The sequence below is a fragment of the Lissotriton vulgaris genome, chromosome 12 (assembly GCF_964263255.1).
Source record: "Lissotriton vulgaris chromosome 12, aLisVul1.2, whole genome shotgun sequence".
NCBI lineage: Eukaryota > Metazoa > Chordata > Amphibia > Caudata > Salamandridae > Lissotriton > Lissotriton vulgaris.
Window position 1 is genome coordinate 758417131 of NC_141700.1, and position 22747 is coordinate 758439877.

The 22747-nt window shown below is 46.0% G+C and overlaps 1 protein-coding gene and 1 pseudogene across 1 annotated transcript in view; one reads left to right on the top strand and one right to left on the bottom strand.

Moving 5' to 3' along the window:
* Positions 1-22747, bottom strand: part of DNAH2 (dynein axonemal heavy chain 2) — a 2538822-nt gene that overhangs the window by 660189 nt on the left and 1855886 nt on the right. The gene's annotated exons all lie outside the window — the stretch shown is intronic.
* Positions 20423-21809, top strand: LOC147678606 (uncharacterized; annotated as a pseudogene).

Here is a 22747-nt window from a genome sequence, read left to right on the forward strand (position 1 = left end):
ACTCATGTCCACACATCTCAGAGCTCTCCATTGGCTTCCAGTAAAAAAGAGGATCAGATTCAAGGCACTGGTGTTATTGTTTAAGGCCTTCCATGGAAGGGGCGCACGGTACCTTTGCAGGAGAGTTAACCATTATGCACCATCTAGAACTTTGAGATCCTCTTCTATGACCCTGGTGGCGGTTCCTAGAATATTGCATGCCCGTTTGGGCGGTATCTCTTTTAGGTCTCTTGGAGCTAAGGCCTGGAATGCGCTTTCCGCGTCGTTGAGAGCGGTGATGGATATAGCCACATTCAGGAATCTCCTTAAAACTTGGCTTTTTAATCAATAAATGAGTACTTCTTAGCAGCTTCTTTTATTTTCCTTTTTTATTTGCATTTGGGGTAGTGCGTGTGATCGCAACCAAGGCTTTTGAAGGGCCGGGACACTCTTTTGAGTAGCTCTGCGCTATATACCTTTTAAAAAATATATACGTTTCCTAGATGTGAAATTGGATGTAAGAGGGAATCTATCCAAATGACATAGTATAGAAACACCACTGCCACAAATATCTAAAGAGCAGACAGTTTTCAGTAGTTCAGTCATCAAAGGTATGCCATATCGTGAGATGACAAGTCTGCGGAGAAATTGCACTGAGGGTAAATATGTTGATGCTGCTGTTCTTAATTTAAAACAAAAGATTAGGGGCACAAAGGTATAAGAAAACTTTGCTGGATCAGGCAGAGAGAAGAATTCATACTGTGGACAGAAAAACAACTTTGACGAAGAAACTGAGAAAAACTAGTGAAAGTAGACTAGTCCTACTCAATACATATAGTCAAGAACATGGTGTGGTTTATAAGATACTATGGAAACATTAGCCACTGTTGTAGGTGTGCCAGGGTTAACCTGAGTGATTGCTGAGAAGCCTTTGGTAACATATAGGAAATGCTGTACTGTGAGCGAGAAGGTTACTAGAAATGACTTGCCACCAGTTCATTGTAAATGTGATAGTTGGTTATCTGGTCACCCATAAGGTTTTTATGTATGCACGGAATGCAAGATATGCCAGTTTGTATTAAACAAGACTAAGAGTTTCAAATTCAACACCGAGGAGACACAGCACATTCAGCAATTTATAATTAGAAGTGTTTATGCTACCTATGTCATCATTTGTGGATGTTCGAAGATTTATTAAGAGCATGTAAGAACGATAAAGACCCTCCCCCCCCCCCCCCCCCCCCCCCCCCCAAGTTCATTGAGTTGCAAAGGATTGAAAAAGACAGGAGGAGGATATATGGAGTTAGGGCTCTGCAAGATAGAGGCAAAATTAATCAGTAGAATGTGGTCCCAGGAGAGAGGACTCAACATAGAGAACAATATTAGGATGTCTCTGTTTTTCTCATCTTTTGTGAATGATAGCTAGGACTGATCGAATGTGGTTGGAGGTGATTTTTTGTCAAACTGTAAAAGCCATGAGGGAGATGTTGATGTATGCCCACCACTATGAGTCTAGCACATAGGTTGAAGATTTTAATCATGTCCGGTCACGTGGAGACAAAATGGACCAGTATGCTGAGGTCTCTGAAGGATTCAAAATAGAATATGAGGACCTATATTTTTTGCGATATTGTCTTTTTCTGTTTGTCGTATTGTTTGTGAATAAAGGATAGGACTGATTGATTGGGGTTGGAGGTAAAAAAAATTGTCAGTTTAACATTATTAGCGATTTAGACATTAGTTGGAGAAGAGTTTAATGGTGTCTGTTTGTTTGCCTTAATGTCGCGAACGGGGAAGCTTCCAGCGGACTAGAGACTGGCCACAATTGTGGTCATTCACAAAAGTGGCAAGCCCAAAAATAAGTGCACCTCCTATAGACCAATATTGCTGCTTAAAGCGAAGGTTAAGATATTGGCCACACTATTGGCCACTCGCCTCCTCGAAGTGATTACCAAATTAGTGCACCCAGACCAGTCTGGCTTCATGCAGCCACGAAACACCTCCCTTAACTTGTGATGATTTAGTGGAGTAATGGGCAGGATAGAAACATTAAGGGAAGATGCTGTGGTGGTGTCACTGGACGCCACCATGACATTTGATACCATAGAGTGGTCCTACTTGTTTGCAGTCCTTAAAAAGCTAGCTTCCGCCTCAACTTTATCAGCTGGGTAAGACTCCTCTATGGTGAGTCACTGGCTCAAGTGGTGGTAAATAACAGACAATCAAGAGTGTTTGCCCATGAGAGGGGAACAAGACAGGGCTGCCCCCTCTCCCCACTAATTTTTGAACTGATGTTGGAGTCCCTGGCGCATTGGATAAGGAAAGATCCGGTCTTGAGGGGACTGCGTTGGGCCGCTGACTTGGAGGACCGTATCTCCTTGAAACTGACATGTTGCTATATCTGGCTTCACCGAGCGCCTCCTTAAACAGAGCTCTCCACATTTTCACAAACTTCGGCAAATACTCCGGATGCCACATAAATTGGTCCAAATCAGTCATATATGTCTTGAGAGGTAAATTCTGCAAACTTTCTAAGGGGTACACAATACCGGAAGCGATAGGAGGGTTCAAATACCAGGGTATATTTGTCACCAAAGACCCTGCCCTACACTATGAAAGTAATCTCCTTCCCCCCCTGCTGTGTCTTAGAAGTGATGTTCAACACTGGAGGTCCCTCCCACTGTCACTCCTGGGACCCGCCACACTTTTTAAAATGATGGCACTCCCCAGATTCCTATACATTTTGCAAAACTCACCGAACTCAGTCCACACGGACTAGTTTCGGAATGTCGAAAGTGCACAGCGAGAATTGTTGTGGGTAGGGAAACCTCCATGGATAGCAAAAAACTAGTTGCTTACCTATACACTATGGTTCTCCAGTATTGTATCTTTCATAGATTCACATGCTTGTATCTTCCCCGTCATCATGGTGGGAGTCTCCCGGTAAAAGAATAACCATAGCAGTAGAAGAAAAAACTGCCTGGAAACTATAGAGTAGTAAAACAATAGGCAACCTCTCCTCCTCATTATCCTGTCCAAACCACAGCCAATCAGCTGCCAGCACCAGCCTATACTATCCCCAGCAGAGCCACCATACCTCAGATTTCCAACCGCCTTCCTGTGAGAAGGAGTCTCCCTGAGCTCAGCTCAGTTTTTCTCTCTGCTGAACTTTTGACCTTCTACAGTTGGAAGTAAGGTACTGGTTTTCAAGCTTATTTTCTTCAAAATGTCTAAAGGCTCCAAGAAGAGACTTTTCAGATCTTGCAGATCCTGTGGCAAAGCCAGATTATTTTCTGAGGACCCACACAAGGAATGCTTGTACTGCTTGTATCCCAAGCATGTTCCTAAGGACTGCAAATATTGTCGCACCTTCTCTGCTAAGACACTCAAAGATAGAGAAGCTTGTCTATTGTTATGGCTTCAAAAGAAGAAATCTACACTCTGAGTCTGATGGTGAAGCCAAAGGACAACACCTCTAAAAAGCATAAGAAAGAGTCCACTGAGGAAAAAGGAGATCTGAAGAGACAGAAACCTGGTAAAATCAAAGAAGGTGAATCTTCTTCTTCTCTTCCTCCAACTCCTCTCAAGCCTACTTCAGAAAAGAAGGCACCGTCGTCGTCGAAAACTAAAGAGATTCCTGTCAGATCACGACGAAGCTGTCGACCACCCCGACGACGGTCTCGTCGACGACGACGACCATCTCGACGACGATAGCGTCGTAGACATCGACGACGATGACGACTCTGTCGATGGTGAGTGCCAGGCCTTCGTCGATGGCAAAATCTTCGTCGACGACTATCCCGTCGACGGCCCCGTCGACGGCCCCGTCGACGACAAGAAAATCGTCTACGATGACAGCTGTTGGATCTCCGACGATGATGACATCTTCTTTCATATCCATAAAGAGGATTGCCCCGTCGACCTTCTCGTCGACGAGTAAAAAAGGAGAGTTTTCTACTCCCAAGATTTCACCACTGCTTCCATCCACTATCTGGATTGCCAAGAATCTGAAGAAGAGGGACCTTATGGAGTTGCCTATAGTCCTTCGCAGCTCCATATTAAGAGTCAAGATTCAGAAGGTGCTGGGTGATGGCGGCATGCAACCGTCCTATTCACGGGAGCCCCTGTGCTAGGCGTGGACCACGTGCCTAGAAGGACATCTGTAAGTGCCTCATTAATGGGCAAAAGGGGTTTGTAAGTTGAAGCCCCAAATTGAAGCACTTTGGTTAGGAGATGAGTCCGGACCTTCACTGAGGGTAGCTCCAGTCCAAGGAACTCAGCTGCCCTTTTTACCACAATGGCATAGGATGCCCCCTCCTCCATAGCCACTGTTGGTGGAGAGAGCATGCCAGTACATAGAAAAGTTTCCAGTCCACTGGCGTTTTCAAGTTTCCCATAGCAGTCAAACTGCTCTGTGGAGTCATGATGGTCTTCGAGAGGGTTCATTGACCCCTCCCATTCCTCTCCTGAACCTACTATATCATCAAAGTGCTCAGGCGACAACATAGTACCCCTGGTTTAAATCAATGTCAGATTCAGCGTCAAATGACATTGTTCCGACTCCGAGTCGTCAGGAATGAGAATAAGGCTGGCACCGCCGATGGACACAGGCGGTGCGGCAGGCACTGCCTTCTGGTCAGACGCTGGAGGTGGTCACGTGGGCATGACCGGCATCAACCAGGATCAGATCCATGAGGCCCGAGTGGTGCCGTGGGCAGAGCCGATGGCATCAAACCCAATGCAACCTTTTCCGACCCGAGGGCTCACCAGGGGTGTTGGCCCACTTAAATAAGCTCATAAAATTCTTTTATTTGAGAGGGGGTCGCTCTGAGGCTCCGGTTCTGCAGAATCATGCCTAGAGCGTCAGTGCTCCCTACCTTAGTGCTTCTCACTTCTCTCATCGGCGGACAACAGCAGAGTTGAAGATGAAGCCTGCTTGGACTTCTTCTCCTAATGCCTCTTACCCTAGTGTCACGAGGACCTTGAGTGGGGCGAAGAGGGCTAAGGGATCCGGGAACGTTCCCGCGACTGCCTCTTCTCTCATCGGGACAGGGACCTCCGCAGAGTCTTGCTCGATGGTTTTGACTGCCGGGCCGCATTCCCGCACCCTCAAGGTTAGGGAGCCATGGCACGGCAGTCAGAGCATGACTTCAAGCCGCAGTTGCGGTCGAGACACCAGAGGCAAATGGTGTGGGGGTCGGTTACCGACATCATGCGGTGTGCAGGCACAGCATGGCTTGAAACCTGTCTTCCCCGAAGACATCCCAAATTCGACAAAAGTTGAGAATAAACCTGTCTAAAAGGGACACAGAGGTAGCTCTTCCCGGATCGGCGCTTAACTGGCACAGAAAGAAAAGAACTGATGTCCACGGTCCTGGGAGGCGCCTTTATAGGCACCGCCACATCATAACCAACGCTGCCGCCGGCGCAACGCAGAGCCAAATGGAGCCAGATACAGCCTGATGCCTGGGAAATTCAAAAGTAAGGAATCTGCAGCTAGAAATCTCTATCATATATTTGAAACAAATGATAAATAGAATGGTGTATACTATTTCTCCCCTCCCCTACCCCCCTCTCTTTATCAGGCTACCTAAGTCCCTAAATTCGCCACTTGGTCACAGTTACTAACACATTCAGTAGTGTACCGGTAGAAACTTGTAAATGGTAATAGAAATAGAAATACATTTATAATATTTCTAAGTACAAAATGTATTTGATAATTGATAGGGGTGTAGAAAATGAATATGAAATAATCAGTTTATGATTTCAAATTCATGTATACATTTGTTACCTGTATCAAGCTTTTTGGAGCATGGGTTGGAGTCAATAAGTCATAATTTGTGTTTTGAAACATGTGTTGCTTCCAAGAGGGATTCTTGGTCAAGATGGGTTTATAGTCCTGAATTTTATATTTATATTCATCAATGATGCCAGTTGTAAAAAAGATTCCCACAAAGGTGTATCACCTGGACATATACATAATGTAGGAAAGTAGGACCTGCTTTCATGGTCAACCCCATTTTTTGCTGTGGTCATTATGTGTTACTGACTAGTCTAACTGGGATCCTGCTAATCGGAACCCCAGTCCCTGTGCTTCTTCCCTAAATTGGACATGGTGAGTATTTAGGTACATTACAGATTGGCTACTGGAGCACACTTGTAAGTCCATAGTATATGGTACTAAGGTACCCAGGGCATAGGTACACCGAGGGGCTTCCATGGGCTGAAGCATATATTAAGCCACCCATGAAAGGCTACCCAAATTGTGCCTACAGGCCTGCCATTGCAGCCTGTGTACGCTGGTGCTAGCACCACTTACTACAGATATAAGTTTCTTATATCTGGGGTCACTGCATCTAAAACCTATAAGTCACCCCCAAGGCAGGCCTTTCAACCTTGAAGGCAGGGTGCTTGGTTCTAAGTGTGAGGGTGCCCCTGCATGAGCAGGACACCCCTACAACCTTCATAGTCCATTCTTCAAAGTTGTAAGTGCATCAGCCGTTAAGGTACATAAAGTGGGCATGCGTCATTAGGCAATGGCTATCTCTAAACTGACTGTAACAAACCCTATCGTATTTGGTATCAAACATGTTGAAATCCTACCCCCACACATTAAACAGTGTGGGAGGTATGATTCCATACACTGTAAGGCTCCTACAGGAACCCTCAGTGCTGCCGGTACCATACCTGGACAACAAACTATGGCTGCTGCCGACCAGAGACACAATTCTGCCCTCTTGCTGCTGAGCCAAGCTCAAGCAGGGGAAGGCAGGACAAAAGGTTTCCTGTCACAGGGAGGTGTGGCCACCTCCCAGACAGGACTTAGTGTATTGGGACAGGGTGAGGGCGCTTGCCAGCGCCTCTAGACTGCTTTGAAGGGCACATTTGGTGCCCTCCTTGCATATTCCAGTTGAAACCAGTTAAGGGAGCCGTTGGCTCCCGCTCTGGCACAAAACTGGACAAAGGACATGGGAGTATCCTTCCCACTGTCCAAACCCTCCTCTGGGAGGGACCCCAGAATCATCCCAACCGTTTCCTCAGGGTACTTGAGGGCTTAAATGTGGTTGGTTCCCTGATCTTGTTGTGGGACAAAATTCAGATCCAATACCACTTCTACTTCAACCATCTGGGCACTCTGGACTTTGCTTTGGGAACCGAGACTGCAACTGGGAAGACTCATGTTGCGCCATATCTCGCAGTCCTGCAAGTCTGCTACAAGGTCTGTGCCTGTGCTGCATACAGGCTCTTCCCAAGACCTGTGAACATCCAAGACACCCGAAGGAGTCTCCCTTGGAGTGAAGGAGTCACTCCCCTGATTCACAGCTGACCGGTCTGCTGATCCTGGACTCCCACGGACTCCGAAAGGCTCAGCAACACAGGTGGTGGGTCTGCAAATCCCTTGAGGCCTCCACTGTCTTCTCACAGAGTTTGAAGCAAGTATCCCTCGTCGGAACCACTGGAACAGAGCCCCTGTGCACTGTGCCGACTTGCCGTTGTCAAGGCTTGTTGACTCTCGACTCCAGAGATCTTCGGGCTTCAAGAAGCTCCAGCCGCAAGCATCTCCTACAGCCAAGATCTTCGCCTGCACAGCATTCTTTGCACCGTGGGCCTGCATCCTTTGGTGAGGTCCTCTTGCGACTCATGTGCCTCTGGCCTGAGGGTCCTCTTGAGGGTCTTCTTTGAATCCAGTGGGCTCCCCGGCATGTTCGGGACTGCTCTGACTTACCTGCTTGTGGTGAGTCACTTGGACCTTGCTGGTCCAGAGACTGCACCTTTTCCTGCAACTACAATGTTTGCCACGGTCAAGGCTTGTTGGTGCCTCCGCTGGACACTGACCCTCTGGCACTTGACATCCGACATGGGACAGCTCGTGAACGGTACCTGGTCTTCGTCAGCGTCGCCTGGTACGTACACCTGCAACTTCAAGGGCACTGGCAACTCTCCTGCATTTCTGACATGAGTAGGCATTCGTCTTCTGTGTCTCCTGCTCACTACCGAGTGGCATAGAATCTGTCACCTCTGCTTGCAGGTACCTCTCACCTTGAATCCATCTTTGGGTTCCACCGGACTCCTTTCACCCTCTTCATCAGCGTCATCTTCCTGAAGTCCTCCACCGTGGTCTACGGTTGTTTCTGATGCCACTTCACACCTTCCCTGGTGTAGGTATAGTGGTTCCTGGGGTATCCACGGGTGGGGTGAATCTTCAACCTTCTGTCTCCCACGAGGTTTCTTCAGGGTCCACTGGGAAGGGTCCTTCTTTAAAATTGCAACTGCAACTTACCCATTGACTTAAATTGAGCATGCGGTTGTGTTACCACACTGCACATAGCCTCCGTGGGGTTCCTGGTTATTCACCTTGGGTAGTTTCTTGGATCCCCAGCACTTCTATGTCTTCTGGGTGGATCACTGAAATAATATCGACTGCCAAAATATCGACTTGCCAAAATATCGTGGACAAAATATCGACAGTCAAAATATCGAGTTTGTATCTACAAACAGGTAAGTACAAAAATATCGAGTACAAAATATCGTTAACAAAAATATAGATGTAAAAAATATCGACTTTATTAAAAACAGTGTTAAATTAAATTAATATTAAATTTTAATTACTAAAATATACTTAAAACGACTTAAATTAAATTATAATAATAAAATAATAAATGAAAATAATAAAAATAATTTTTTAAAATCTTATTTGTTGACCCTGAACCCTAAAAATACCCCTTTACCCAAAAACCCAAAACTGACCCTGAACCCTAAAAATACCCCTTTACCCAAAAACCCAAAACTGACCCTGAACCCTAAAAATACCCCTTTACCCATGACCTGAAAACTGACCCTGAACCCTAAAAATACCCCTTTACCCATGACCTGAAAACTGACCCTGAACCCTAAAAATACCCCTTTACCCATGACCTGAAAACTGACCCTGAACCCTAAAAATACCCCTTTACCCATGACCTGAAAACTGACCCTAAACCCTAAAAATACCCCTTCACCCATGACCTGAAAACTGACCCTGAACCCTAAAAATACCCCTTTACCCATGACCTGAAAACTGACCCTAAACCCTAAAAATACCCCTTTACCCATGACCTGAAAACTGACCCTGAACCCTAAAAATACCCCTTTACCCATGAACTGAAAACTGACCCTGAACCCTAAAAATACCCCTTTACCCATGACCTGAAAACTGACCCTGAACCCTAAAAATACCCCTTTACCCATGAACTGAAAACTGACCCTGAACCCTAAAAATACCCCTTTACCCATGACCTGAAAACTGACCCTGAACCCTAAAAATGCTCCTTTACCCAAAATTTATCAATATTATTTAATTACCAATTAATTATTAATTAACAATAACAATAAAGTAAATATATTAGAACATTAGGTGTAATTATTTTAATAATTAATATTATTTTATCAAAATTAATTACTTAAAAATAACACAAAATTATATATATAAAAAATGTACTCTAATTAATTTAATTAACTAATTACAATTAATTAATTAACAATTATTTACTAATACAAAATACATTCAAAATTATATTAATTAATTAACTAATTAATATTAATTAATTATCAATTAATTATTAATTAAAAATAATAACAAACATATATTAATTAATTAATTATTATTAAATTACTTCCCACCCTATTCCCCTATAAACCCACAACCCGCCACAGAATTACATTACGCAATTATTATCAAAACAAAATTCATGTAATAAAATATTTAATAACATTAATACACACTATTCACACATATTATTACATAAAAATACACTATAAAATATTATATATTATTAAAAAATCGATATTTTTGCTATCTATATTTTATACAGTCAATCTTACTTCACTTACCTGAAAAACGATATTTTTGTAGTCGATATTATGTCCAGTCGATATTTTGTCCAGTCTATATTTTAAACTCGATATTATGTCCAGCCGATATTTTGGAGTCGATATTTTGTCTCTATACCCTTCTGGGTTTAATCTTGACTTGAGTCGTGGTTCGCATACCACTATTTTAGTATATGGTCTGGCCTCCACCTGTGGACCGCTGTGTATTTGTGCTTCTCCCTTATTATACTGACAAGTATTGAGTGTATTGTGCCTATAACTCTGGATAGGAGATACTGTATTGTGTTAGTGAACGTTCATAATAAATACATATTTTTATAACTACACTGTGTGGTTCTTTTTCACTTAACTCATACCATAAGATAAAGTGATGGTAAAACAAACTGCTTTATACTTCTTCTGGACAAAGCCTGAAGGCTGCTCTCCACCACTACCAGTAAGAGAGCTTTCTAAGGTTGTGTAAGACCACTAAAATCACCATAAGGGTTGTCTGGATTAGTGCCGGGTGCTACACTTACATAAGTGTGCACCATATACTAAGTCAGCCTACTATACATATTATATCAAAAATGGTGTCACAATAGACTCTGAGTGGTCTGACAACACATAGAGCTTAGCTGACCCACATTTACTGCAGGGCAGCAGGTATCTGCAGAGCCTACGTCTGCATGGCCTTCAGTGTCATGATCCGAAAGTCTGTCATGACTCTGAGCTGTGGGCAAAATACCAAGGCAAGCAAAAGAAGAAGGTAACACACCAATTAGTGCAGTATCAAAACATTAAATAGGGAAGAAAAAAAGAAACACGAAAAGGAAATAAAATATAAAATGAATCCTTGTTAGCAACAAGCGCATGCAACAACACTTGTGATACAAAACACAATTTGATCACGTGTCCTCCTCATGAAGTACCATCCATAATTTCCCAAGGACTTGCAAAAGACAGGGAAAATAGATAAATACCCCAAAAGACAGGTTTCATATAACCTCCAGACGGATGCAAAAAGCATTGAGGGAAAACAACAAGAAGAACTTCTTATAAAGCCTAAACATTCCAACAATAATTGTATGAAAAACAGGTAAGGAAAAGTCTCCATCAGATTTTTTCTAACACTACAGTTACTTACCGTTGCTACCACTTTTTCTGGTGGATACAGTATCTGCCTGTGGATTCCCCACCTTTTGAATTACCCCTAGGCCAGCATTCCATGGAAACTTTTTCATAGCTCTCCCATATCGACGAGGACGTCACAATAGCACGGCTCCGCTTGCGACTCCCTATAACGTCACCGGAGCAATAAGAAGACCTCTTCGGCATGCTGATATCAGTTCCATCCATTTTTTCCGTGCCTTTGAGGAGAACGGGTGGACCGACAACATTTTGCAAGTATACGCAGTATAAAATATATACATAAATATACCCAGTATATAAATGAAATAAGATGGAAAATATAGGAAAAGCTCAAACTAAGACATTTCTTAAAAACAAGCATCTCAGCAAGGCAAAGGACATATAAATAGAAAAATGGCAAGCACAAAAACGTTTGCGGTATACATAGGTAGACAACGGGGAGGAGGGTGGGTCACAGAGAAATCGACAGGCAGATACTGTATCCACCAGAAAAAGCATTACCAAAGATATGTGACTTGTTCTTCTGATGGCTACATCTGCCTGTGGATTCCTCACCTTTTGAATTGAATGCCCAAACAGTCTCTCTCCCGGCAAAGAGTGACCACCTACTCATAACAAAATGTCCTGCTGCACAGAACGTGCAAAATGGCTGTCCCTCCTCACCTCTGAATCCAAACAATAATGCTTCCTGAAAGTGTGGAGGGAAGCCCATGTTGCCGCCTTACAGATGTCTGCAACAGGGAGATATCTAGCCTAAGCAGAAGTTGAAGACTTTGCTCTAGTTGAATGAGCTCTAATACCTTCAGGCGGCTCCTTCTTGGCCAAAGTAAGATCGTAGCAGATCTTTATACACAAGATGATCCACCTGGAAAGTGTTCTCTTATAGACAGCTTTGCCCTTCATTCATCCCACATAACCTACGAACAGATGGTCGTCCAGCCTCAAGTACTCGGTTCTGTCCAAGTAGAAACGGACCGCCCTTCGAGGATCAAGGCTGTGAAGTCTCTCCTCTTGAGATTGAGGGTGAAGGGGAGGATAGAAGGTAGGTAAGGTGATAGACTGCCCTAGATGAAAAGGCGGGAAAGCAGCTCTGGTCCTAAGAACCACCATATCTGCATGGATGGTTGCAAAAGGAGGCTTAGAACTAAGAGCCTGAAGCTCACTTACCCTCCTGAGAGAGGTAATAGCAACCACAAAAACAGTTTTAAATGCAAGAAGCCTCAATGGGCAACTATGATGAGGCTCAAAAGGAGAACCCATCAGGAAAGTCAGAACCAAATTCAAGTCCCACTGAGGCATAATGAAGGGAGTGAGAGGAAATGTATTAACGAGGTCCTTAATGAACCTCATAACTATTGGGGACTTGAACAGCGAAGGCTCGTTTGGCAAACAAAGGAAGGCAAACAAAGCCGACAAGTAACCTTTAACAGTAGCCACAGCACAACCATGCTGGGCTAGGAAAAGCAAAAAAGCAAGCAAATCAGATAAATGGGCCTTCAAAGGATCAACTGACATCTCTCCACACCAAATCTAGCCCATCTAGAGGAGTGAAGAGATTTGGTGGAGTGTCTTCTGGTCGATAAAATAACCTCTACCATATCCATTGGGAGAGAAAAAGCACTCAGGTTGCCCCGTTCAATCCCCAGGCGTGTAGGTGCAGGCTCTGGAGGTGGGGGTAAAGAACCTGCTCCTGCGACTACAAGAGGAGGTCTGACCTGAGAGGGAGACAGAGTGGAGGGTGAGATGAGAGGTGAAGGAGGTCTGTGTACACTCTTCTTGGCCAATCCGGGGTGATCAATATATCTTGGGCCCGGTCTTGGCGAATCTTCCTCAGAACTCGAGGTATCAAGGGTATGAGAGGAACCGCATACAGGAGTTGCAAACCCCAATCCAACTGAAACGCATCCCCCACCGCTCCCTGCGTCGGATGCGAAAGACTGCAGAATGACGGGCAGTGCACGTTCTTGTGAGTGGCAAAAAGATCTAACCGAGGAAACCCCCACATCCTGAAGACGTTTTGGGCCACCTACGGATGAAGACGCCACTCGTGATCGGCGAAGAACTGCCGACTGAGACTGTCCGCACGAACATTCAGAACTCCAGCCAGATGATTTGCGCTCACACAAATCTGATGGTCCTGTGCCCAGGACCAGGGCTGCAGAGCCTCTGAAGATACGATACAACCCTAATCACCCCTGTTTGTTGATGTATCACATCGCTGTAGTGCTGTTTGTGAGGACCAGAAATGACTGACCGCAAAGGGAGGGAAGAAGGGGCTTGAGGGCCAAACTTACCGCCCGCAATTCCAGAAGATTGATGTGAAGCAATCTCTCCTATGGAGTCCAAGGACCCTTGATCTCCAGATACCCCATATGAGCACCCCACCCTAGATTGGAGGCATCTGTTATTACTGTGGCCACTGAAGAAGGAGGTTGAAACGGCTTACCTGGGGACAGGTTGCCTGAAACACTCCACCATAACAGATCCACTGCAGTGTCCCTGGAGATTTTGACCACCTCCCTGAGATCTCCTTTGTGTTGAAACGTCTGCCTGCGTAGGCACCACTGGAGTGCCCTCATATTCCAGCGTGCTTGGTTGATCAACCGTATATGGGAAGCGAACAGACTGAGCAGTCACAAGACCTTCAGGACTGGAACGTCTGCTCCTTCCTGAAACAACCAATTCATAGCCTGGATGTCTTAAATCCTCTCTGGAGGCTAGAAGGCACTATTCACAGTACTGTCCAGTACTGCCCCTATGAACAGGTTGTGCTGAGAGGGCAGTAGGTGAGATTTGAGTACATTTAACGAAAAACCCAAGTCAAACGACAGTTGCGCAGTTAACTGCAGATGATGTAGCACAAACTCTGGAGACTTTGCCTTGAGCAGCCAGTTGCCCAGATAAAGGAATACCAGGATCTCCGACCTTCTGAGATGAGATGCAACCACTGCCATCACCTTTGTGAAGACTCGCGGTGCGGAAGTAAGCCCGAACGGAAGAACAGCAAATTGGTAGTGTTGGGATCCCACCATAAAACAGAGATACTTCTGATGCGACTTCAGGATGGGAATATGGAAATACACATCCTGAAAATCGATCGACACCATCCAGTCTTCCTGCTGCAGCACCAGAAGAACCTGAGCTAGGGTCAACATCTTTAACTACTCCTGCTTGAGGTCAAAATGCAGGACCCTGAAGTCTAGGCTAGGCCTCAACCGACCGTCCTTTTTGGGGATCAAGCTATACCGGGAGTAGCACCCTTGACCCCTTTCCTGCACCGGAACCATCTCGATCGCGCCTTTCTGAAGCAAGGTTAGAACCTTCTTTGGCAGGAGCAACAGATGGTCCTCCAAACACCAGTCCTGGCGAGGTGGGTAGGGAGTGGGGAAACTCCTGGAAAGGAAGGGCGTACCCATTTTATACAAGATTAAAAACCCCAAGATCTGATATAACAAATTTCCAATATTGTAGAAAATGGGACATCTGGACTCCCACAGGACCAACATGCTCCAAGATGGGGGCTCTAGAGCTGCTTCCCTATAGAACAGGAGAGGTGGGGGAGGAGGAGGAGGACTCTTGCAGGGAGGCCCCGCGCAGACGGCCTCTTCCCTTGCCTCTGTTAGACTTGTACAGTGGGTTCTTCTGCTGCTGTTGCTGCTGATGCCTGCGAAAGGAAGCCGCGCCTTTCCAAATCCACAAAATATTCTATATACATAGCCCTTAGACTGGGACTGCAGGCTGAAGGACCTCGTAGTGACCCTGCTATCCCTGAAGCGTTGTAAAGCAGAATCTGCCTTCGACCCAAAGAGCCTGTATCCATCAAAAGGCAGATCAAGCAGAGTGGCCTCCGCATTCAGAGAAAATCCAGAAGATCTCAACCAGGTGTGCCTCCTGGTAGCCAACGAGGAGCCCATTACTCTGGCGACGGAGTCTGCCGTATCGAGGCCTGACTGAAACACCTGACGGGCTGCCGCTTGTGTATCAGCCAACACCTCCAAAAAATGACCTAGGCAGGCAGTTTAGGAGTCACCTCTTTGGCTGAGTCCATCGAAGCATGGAAATACCTTCCCAAAAATCATGTCGCGTTTGTTGATTTTAAGGCCGTACTTGAAGAAGAGGAGAACGATGTTCTCCAGAACTGCTTCGGCTTCTAGATTGAGCTTGCTTTTCACGAGATAATAAAGAACAAGGCTGGGAAGCCTCCGAGGATCGTGACACACGCGCCGCCATCATCTTCAAGTGTCGCTCCTTTAACAACTTTGGTTTTAGTTTCCAGCAGGAGCCACAATCTTTGGCATTGTGGTGCTCGCCTAAACACAACGTACAAATTGTATGTGGGTCCGTAACTGACGTATGTTGGCTACAAAACCCATGTTTAAATCCTGTAGTCATCAGACAAAGTGACACTACACTGTTCCACCGACACAAAGTGCCGAAGCAGGTCAAGAAAAAAATCAACCCGAGGAACCACTTTTCTGGATCTGGGTTACAGCACGGAAAAGAAGAAAATGGACGTCAAAGGGCTGGAAAGAACTTATATGGCTCCACTGACGTCATGACCGGAGTCGACATCATCGCAGAGCTGTAGGACCCTGATGCTCTGCTTTTAGAGTTTCACAGCACGGTTTGATGACTCCATTGTGATGTCCACAACCCCTTTGTCTGATGTTCTTTGCTATGGGCTTTCTAGGGATATTTGATTACTCTGTGGTGATGTCGAGAGCCAATGGGCCTGATATTTTACCCTGTGAGCTTCCTAGAAGACTCTTCTATAACACCCAAAGTCTGTGTGTCTGATATTCTACCCTTGATTCTTCCTAGTTGTATTTGACGACTCAGTTGCAAGATCCAGAGTTCATGTGTATGATGTTGTACCCTGTTAACGTACTTGGGGGATTTGATTACTCCAGTGTGCCATACAGAACCTGTGTGTCTAATGTACTACCCTATAAGCTTCGTAGAGGTATTTGACAACTCCATTTTGAGGTCCAGAGCCTGTGTGTCTGATGTTCTACCCTGTGATCTTTTTAATGACATTTGATGACTCCATTGTGTCACTTAGAACATTTCTGATGCTCTACCATGAGAGCTTCCAATCTCTATTTGATTATTTCATTATGCCATCCAAAATTTGTGAGCCCGGTGTTTACTCTGTGAGCGTTGTAGCAGTATTTGATGACTCAGTTGTATTGTCTAGAACGAGACTGCCTCATGCTCTACCCTGTGAGCTTCTTAGAAGTATTTTATGACTTCAGTGTAATGTCACTAATTAGTTGTTAATCTACCCTGAGAACTTCACAGTACTATCTGATGACCAGTTGTGATGTCCAGTGCCTGTATGTATGATGTTCTACCTTGAGAGCGTCCCAGTGGGGCTTGGTTACTCCAGTGTGACCTCCAGACTCCTATGTCTGATGTTTTATCCTGTGAGTTTCCTACCCACGTTTGATGAGTCACTGTGGCACCTTGAGCCTGTGTTTCAGGTGGTCTACCACTGGACCTTACTAGTCATAATGGATGGCTTGGTGTGCCATCCAGAGCCTGGCTGTCTGATGTTCTATCCGGTAACTTTCTTCGGGGTATGTGATGACTCTGTTGTGAAGTCCATAGCCAAGTACATGATGTTCTACCGTGTGAGATTCCTTGGGGTATTTGATGACTCCACTGCGACTCCAGTGTGATGTTCAGAGCCATGCGCCTGATGTTCTTCCCAGAGAGATTGACAGTGATATATGATGAGTCAATCGTGACATCTAGAGATTGCGCCCCTAACGTTATATATGTGAGCTTCGTGGGGGTATATGATGACTCCCAGAGCCCGTGTGTCTGATCTACTGTTTGTGTTTCATGGTATTATTTGATTATTCTTTTTTTATGTCCCGAGTCCAGGCATCTGATGTTTTACCATGAGAGCTTCACAGTGTTATTTGATGACCGCACTATGATGTCCATTGCCAATGTGTCTGCTGTCCTACCTTGTGAGCTTCCTAGGGTGTATTGGATGACTATGTTGTGACATCCATAGAGCCATGATGCTCTACTTTGGCAGCTTCACAGCAGATGACTATTTTGTGCCAGATGTTCTACCTGTGAGCTTCCGAACGTTTACTGATGGCTCAGCGAGGATATCCACAGCCTGTGTGACTGATGTTTTTGCTTTTGAGCTTCCTAGTAGTCTTTTATCACTCTTCTGTGCTGCACGAAGTCTATATGCCTTATGTTCTAACCTATGAGCTTCGTAGCTAAATGTTATGACTCAGTGATGACTAACTGAGGGCCCACAGAAATGGGTGACCCCATGCCTCCTCAAATGAAAGCAGGTGCTGCTGATCTGAGGATAAATTAATGCATTTCCTGAAAATTGTCAACGCTCATCCAATGATGATGTTGACTTCAACTGTGCCTGAGAAAGCTTGCTTCTCCAACTGTCATTATATATATCCAGGAGAAGAAGATTTAGAGGTTTATCTCCTGTGATGCAGCAATGTAGACGTGTGGGAGGAAAGAGGACCACACCTATTCATGTGCTTATGTCAGCTCCTAGAGAGCCCACATAAAAAAGTTGACCAAAAAATACACTACTGTGAGTTAACATTCTACCGGAACCATATATCACATTGTAATGGCCATGGTTTAGGGAATACCAATGCATACCCTTTATTCAAAGTCAAATTCCACACCATATTCCCTAGGGAGACGCTTCGCCGGTGATGGATCAAGCCCTGATCTTTGGACTGGGTGAGAGTGGTCTGCTTAATTCGGACACTCTGTTCATCACCACCCCCTTTTCTGAATCGTTTTTGGCCACTATAGGTGTGGCAGGGTATACTCAGACATGAGTCCCTTTCTCGCTGCACCATCAGGATTCAAGCAAGCTGGGCCGAAGACGGCTGTAATGCCAGAAACCGGTCCCCGATACCTTGTCTCCTTTCTGGTGAAGAATTGGCTTGGTAGTTTAGTCTGCCCTGTTCCCATGATGCACTGGGCCAGGGACAGACTGATTTGCATATAGCCAGGTTCTGGGCTGGGATGGTGCAGTGAGATAAACAACGGTGATGGATCAAGCCCTGATCTTTGGACTGGGTGAGAGTGGTCTGCTTAATTCGGACACTCTGTTCATCACCACCCCCTTTTCTGAATCGTTTTTGGCCACTATAGGTGTGGCAGGGTATACTCAGACATGAGTCCCTTTCTCGCTGCACCATCAGGATTCAAGCAAGCTGGGCCGAAGACGGCTGTAATGCCAGAAACCGGTCCCCGGTACCTTGTCTCCTTTCTGGTGAAGAATTGGCTTGGTAGTTTAGTCTGCCCTGTTCCCATGATGCACTGGGCCAGGGACAGACTGATTTGCATATAGCCAGGTTCTGGGCTGGGATGGTGCAGTGAGATAAATAACGGTGATGGATCAAGCCCTGATCTTTGGACTGGGTGAGAGTGGTCTGCTTAATTCGGACACTCTGTTCATCACCACCCCCTTTTCTGAATCGTTTTTGGCCACTATAGGTGTGGCAGGGTATACTCAGACATGAGTCCCTTTCTCGCTGCACCATCAGGATTCAAGCAAGCTGGGCCGAAGACGGCTGTAATGCCAGAAACCGGTCCCCGGTACCTTGTCTCCTTTCTGGTGAAGAATTGGCTTGGTAGTTTAGTCTGCCCTGTTCCCATGATGCACTGGGCCAGGGACAGACTGATTTGCATATAGCCAGGTTCTGGGCTGGGATGGTGCAGTGAGATAAATAACGGTGATGGATCAAGCCCTGATCTTTGGACTGGGTGAGAGTGGTCTGCTTAATTCGGACACTCTGTTCATCACCACCCCCTTTTCTGAATCGTTTTTGGCCACTATAGGTGTGGCAGGGTATACTCAGACATGAGTCCCTTTCTCGCTGCACCATCAGGATTCAAGCAAGCTGGGCCGAAGACGGCTGTAATGCCAGAAACCGGTCCCCGGTACCTTGTCTCCTTTCTGGTGAAGAATTGGCTTGGTAGTTTAGTCTGCCCTGTTCCCATGATGCACTGGGCCAGGGACAGACTGATTTGCATATAGCCAGGTTCTGGGCTGGGATGGTGCAGTGAGATAAATAACGGTGATGGATCAAGCCCTGATCTTTGGACTGGGTGAGAGTGGTCTGCTTAATTCGGACACTCTGTTCATCACCACCCCCCCCCCCCTTTTCTGAATCGCCTGTGAAGCTAGGCGCAACGCTTGGGGGACGCTGCAACGAACTTTGGTGGTGCACAGAGGCCCAGGAGACCGCAGGGCCAACACCGCGGAGAGGTGTGGCTCACTGGTTAGAGGCGGCAGACCCGAGTGCAGAGAACGGCCCGGGACCAGGGTTCGATTCCCGACGCGGCAGGGTCTTGGACCAGGATCAGCGGACTGATAATTCTCGCATCGGTGCCCACTCTGACCAGGGAGCACACTCGGCAACTCTGGGCATTAGCTTGCCTCATCTCTACAACGGCCCCCACAGACGCCAGGGATGCCTGGTTTCACCCTGGAGATACCCAAAAGGGACCATCTCACAGGGAAAACCAGGACGGGTTCCCCAGCGGTCTACAGCGCCGGGACACTCGGGTAGAGTAACTGTGCGCTATACAAGTATCCCACATTTACATTTACATTTACATTTACCGCGACTGAGGCTCCTCCCCCTTTTCACCAGGGCTTTTAAAACTGCTCGCGCCTCCCGCTTCGCTGGAGACGCTTCGCCTGTGAAGCTAGGCGCAACGCTTCGGGGACGCTGCAACGAACTTTGATGGTGCACTGAGGCCCGGGAGACCGCAGGGCCAACACTACGACTGAGGCTCCTCCCCCTTTTCACCAGGGCTTTTAAAACTGCTCGCGCCTCCCGCTTCGCGGGAGACGCTTCGCGGGAGACGCTTCGCCTGTGAAGCTAGGCGCAACGCTTGGGGGACGCTGCAACGAACTTTGGTGGTGCACAGAGGCCCAGGAGACCGCAGGGCCAACACCGCGACTGAGGCTCCTCCCCCTTTTCACCAGGGCTTTTAAAACTGCTCGCGCCTCCCGCTTCGCGGGAGACGCTTCGCCTGTGAAGCTAGGCGCAACGCTTGGGGGACGCTGCAACGAACTTTGATGGTGCACTGAGGCCCGGGAGACCGCAGGGCCAACACCGCGACTGAGGCTCCGCCCTCTTATTGTCACTTCCTTATAGGTAACAGCCTTCTCCAGCATCGCGGGACGCGCGCGGGCGGCGCCGGGCTAAGCCCGGGCAAAGGGCGGGCCCTTTGTGGCCCTCAGAGGCCTGAAGAGACTGGGCTGGGCCACAGATCCTGGTTTGGACTTGAGCTATACCTGCTCGATTTATGCGAGACTTTGGTGTTATGTGTTTAATGTTTATTTAAACGTGTAAAGTGCTTTGAACTTTTGTTTACCTTTTTATTACATACATTTCTTATTGTGTAAGGATAAGTTTGCGTAATGTCTAAATCTAAAATAAATAAGTCTGCTTCTGGCTGGGGCACCATGGATAACTTTTTGGTTAAAAAGGTGAACCAAATTAATAATGAAAGAGGGGCCTCTTTGGGCCTAGTAAGTCCACCTCTGTTACTTGATGAGGTTTCGCCACCATTGGGGGACACTGTATTGGAAAACAGTGATGTTACAAGTGACCGGGCTATTATATCTACAGTAGTACAGGTACACAGGGAGACTTCTGATGTCCTGACTGACATCTCTATTGAAAAATCAGAGCAGGCACTACCAGTAACTAGACCTGTGAGATCCGGCAGAAAACTGCAATCTAAACGTGGGGGGACGTATAGCAAAAAAAGAGTTGATCCTCCACGATCTGTTTGCAATGGCCCTATTCCTGGTACCTGCCCTGTGCATGGAAATAAAGAGAGGGGTATGCTTATAAATTCAGAACAATTTACCCTACTTGTGAGCTCAATAGTAGCAAAAATAGAGACTAAAATGGAAGAGATGTTGAGACCTCTGACCACCAAGTTGGATACTGTGTTGCAAGAAGTGGATAGCCTTAGTGGATTAGTGTCAGCATATCTGGCCACTGCCACAGCTGTTCCACCCAAGGTAGTTGATAGGGGTCAAAGTGATATGAGAGAGAAAGTGCAGCAGCTCTGAAATCCAAGCATCTGTCACTGAAACTGCTCCTTCTGCCCAACCATTAGTAACTGAACAGAATAGACAACCTATAGTAGAGTCTGAAGGTAGGCTCGACTCTATACATAAGGAAAAGTCGTTATATTAATTTGCCACCTAATTATGCTCCCTATGTGGTGGTCCTAACGAATGTTCCGCCTATTGATGACTTCTCTGCCCAGTCTCATGGGGAGTCTCATGATTCTTTAAAAAACAAAACAGTTGCGTGGTTGAGTAAAAATTGTGGTTTTCCAACTAAATACTCTGATCAAATCCTATCAACGCGTAGGGTGAATTGGATTGGGACATCTAGTAAGACCACCAGTGGGGATTGTATTGCTGCAAATTTTAGGCACCCGCAACAGTACTATTAAGGGCGGCCTCTCCAGTATATAATACGAACAGTGTTTGTGTTCGCCCACTTGGCTATTTTTATGCCCATTTGAATGTAGCCCCCTCAGATCCTAGGAAATTCAGACCACAGTCTCAGTCCCTGACACCGGCAGTTAAGACATCTTATCTGTATAATGTTAATGCCCATTGTTGGAATGTCCCTAATGGGGAAACATTTATTAGCCATAATGCTGGTATTTATTGTGGGAATGGTTTCAATGTGGACACTCAGAACCGATTTGATCTGCTTTCTGCCTCAAGGCATGTGACTGACGCAAGGTGTGTGTGGGGCAAGAAAAGGAACATGTGGTAGAAGAAGGACATGAAGGGACTCTTGCGAACATAAGGAATGGTAGCAACGTAATTTGTTGGAACATTGCGGGTTTGGGTTCAAAGATGGGAGATTGTAACTGGATCAGCTTCATTAAGCAATATCCCTAGTCTCAGTAGATTAACACACCCACTTTCCACCTGCTACAAGCAGATAGCAAACGTAAATGGAGGAGCCAGTGCATGGGGGAGGAAAGGGAGAGGGGGCAAGAGAAGGCAGCATGGAACAGGCTGTGGCTGGGCTGCCTTTGTAGCCCAAGCTTCAACATAAAAATCTGACTGGTAAAATGAGGCCCAGCACTTCCAGGCATGGATAATGTGGGTGCAGGAACACCTGGCCAGTAGTCATTCAAAAAAGATAGTGATATCGCCCTGCCTAAAGTGTGCCTTCAGTTTCATTAAGAACTGAGTAACAATATGTTGTTCTTACATTTAGAAGAGGGCTTTTAACCTGTCTTAGGGACTGACATTACCTTGAAAAAAACTGGAAATGTATGAAAATGGCAATAAGAAATAGAAAAACAAGTGACACACATGGATCCTAGGTTTTGTCTCTGCTGTCCTGGGTATAAAGTACTCTCAATGCATGAGAGGAAATGCCTATGCACTGAAATAACTACTGTGACTACTGAAGGTATACCAGATCCTGCCAGGTGTCTAAATACATCAAAGAGGATTAATGTCCTGGAAGAAAACATATGCATCCGAATGTAGGTTTAGGTTTTCTGGGTTTCTTAGCAGGAAATACCACAGACATTCAGACTTGAACAATGAAAGCGATTCATGCTATTAGAAATCACTACACCCAGCTGTTGACCTCCAGGACGCCAGAGATTCCGCACAGACATTGACATTTAACACCAGTGCACTGTAAGCATAAAATCATGTTGGTGAAGAAACATAGACTAAAACTAAGCCGCT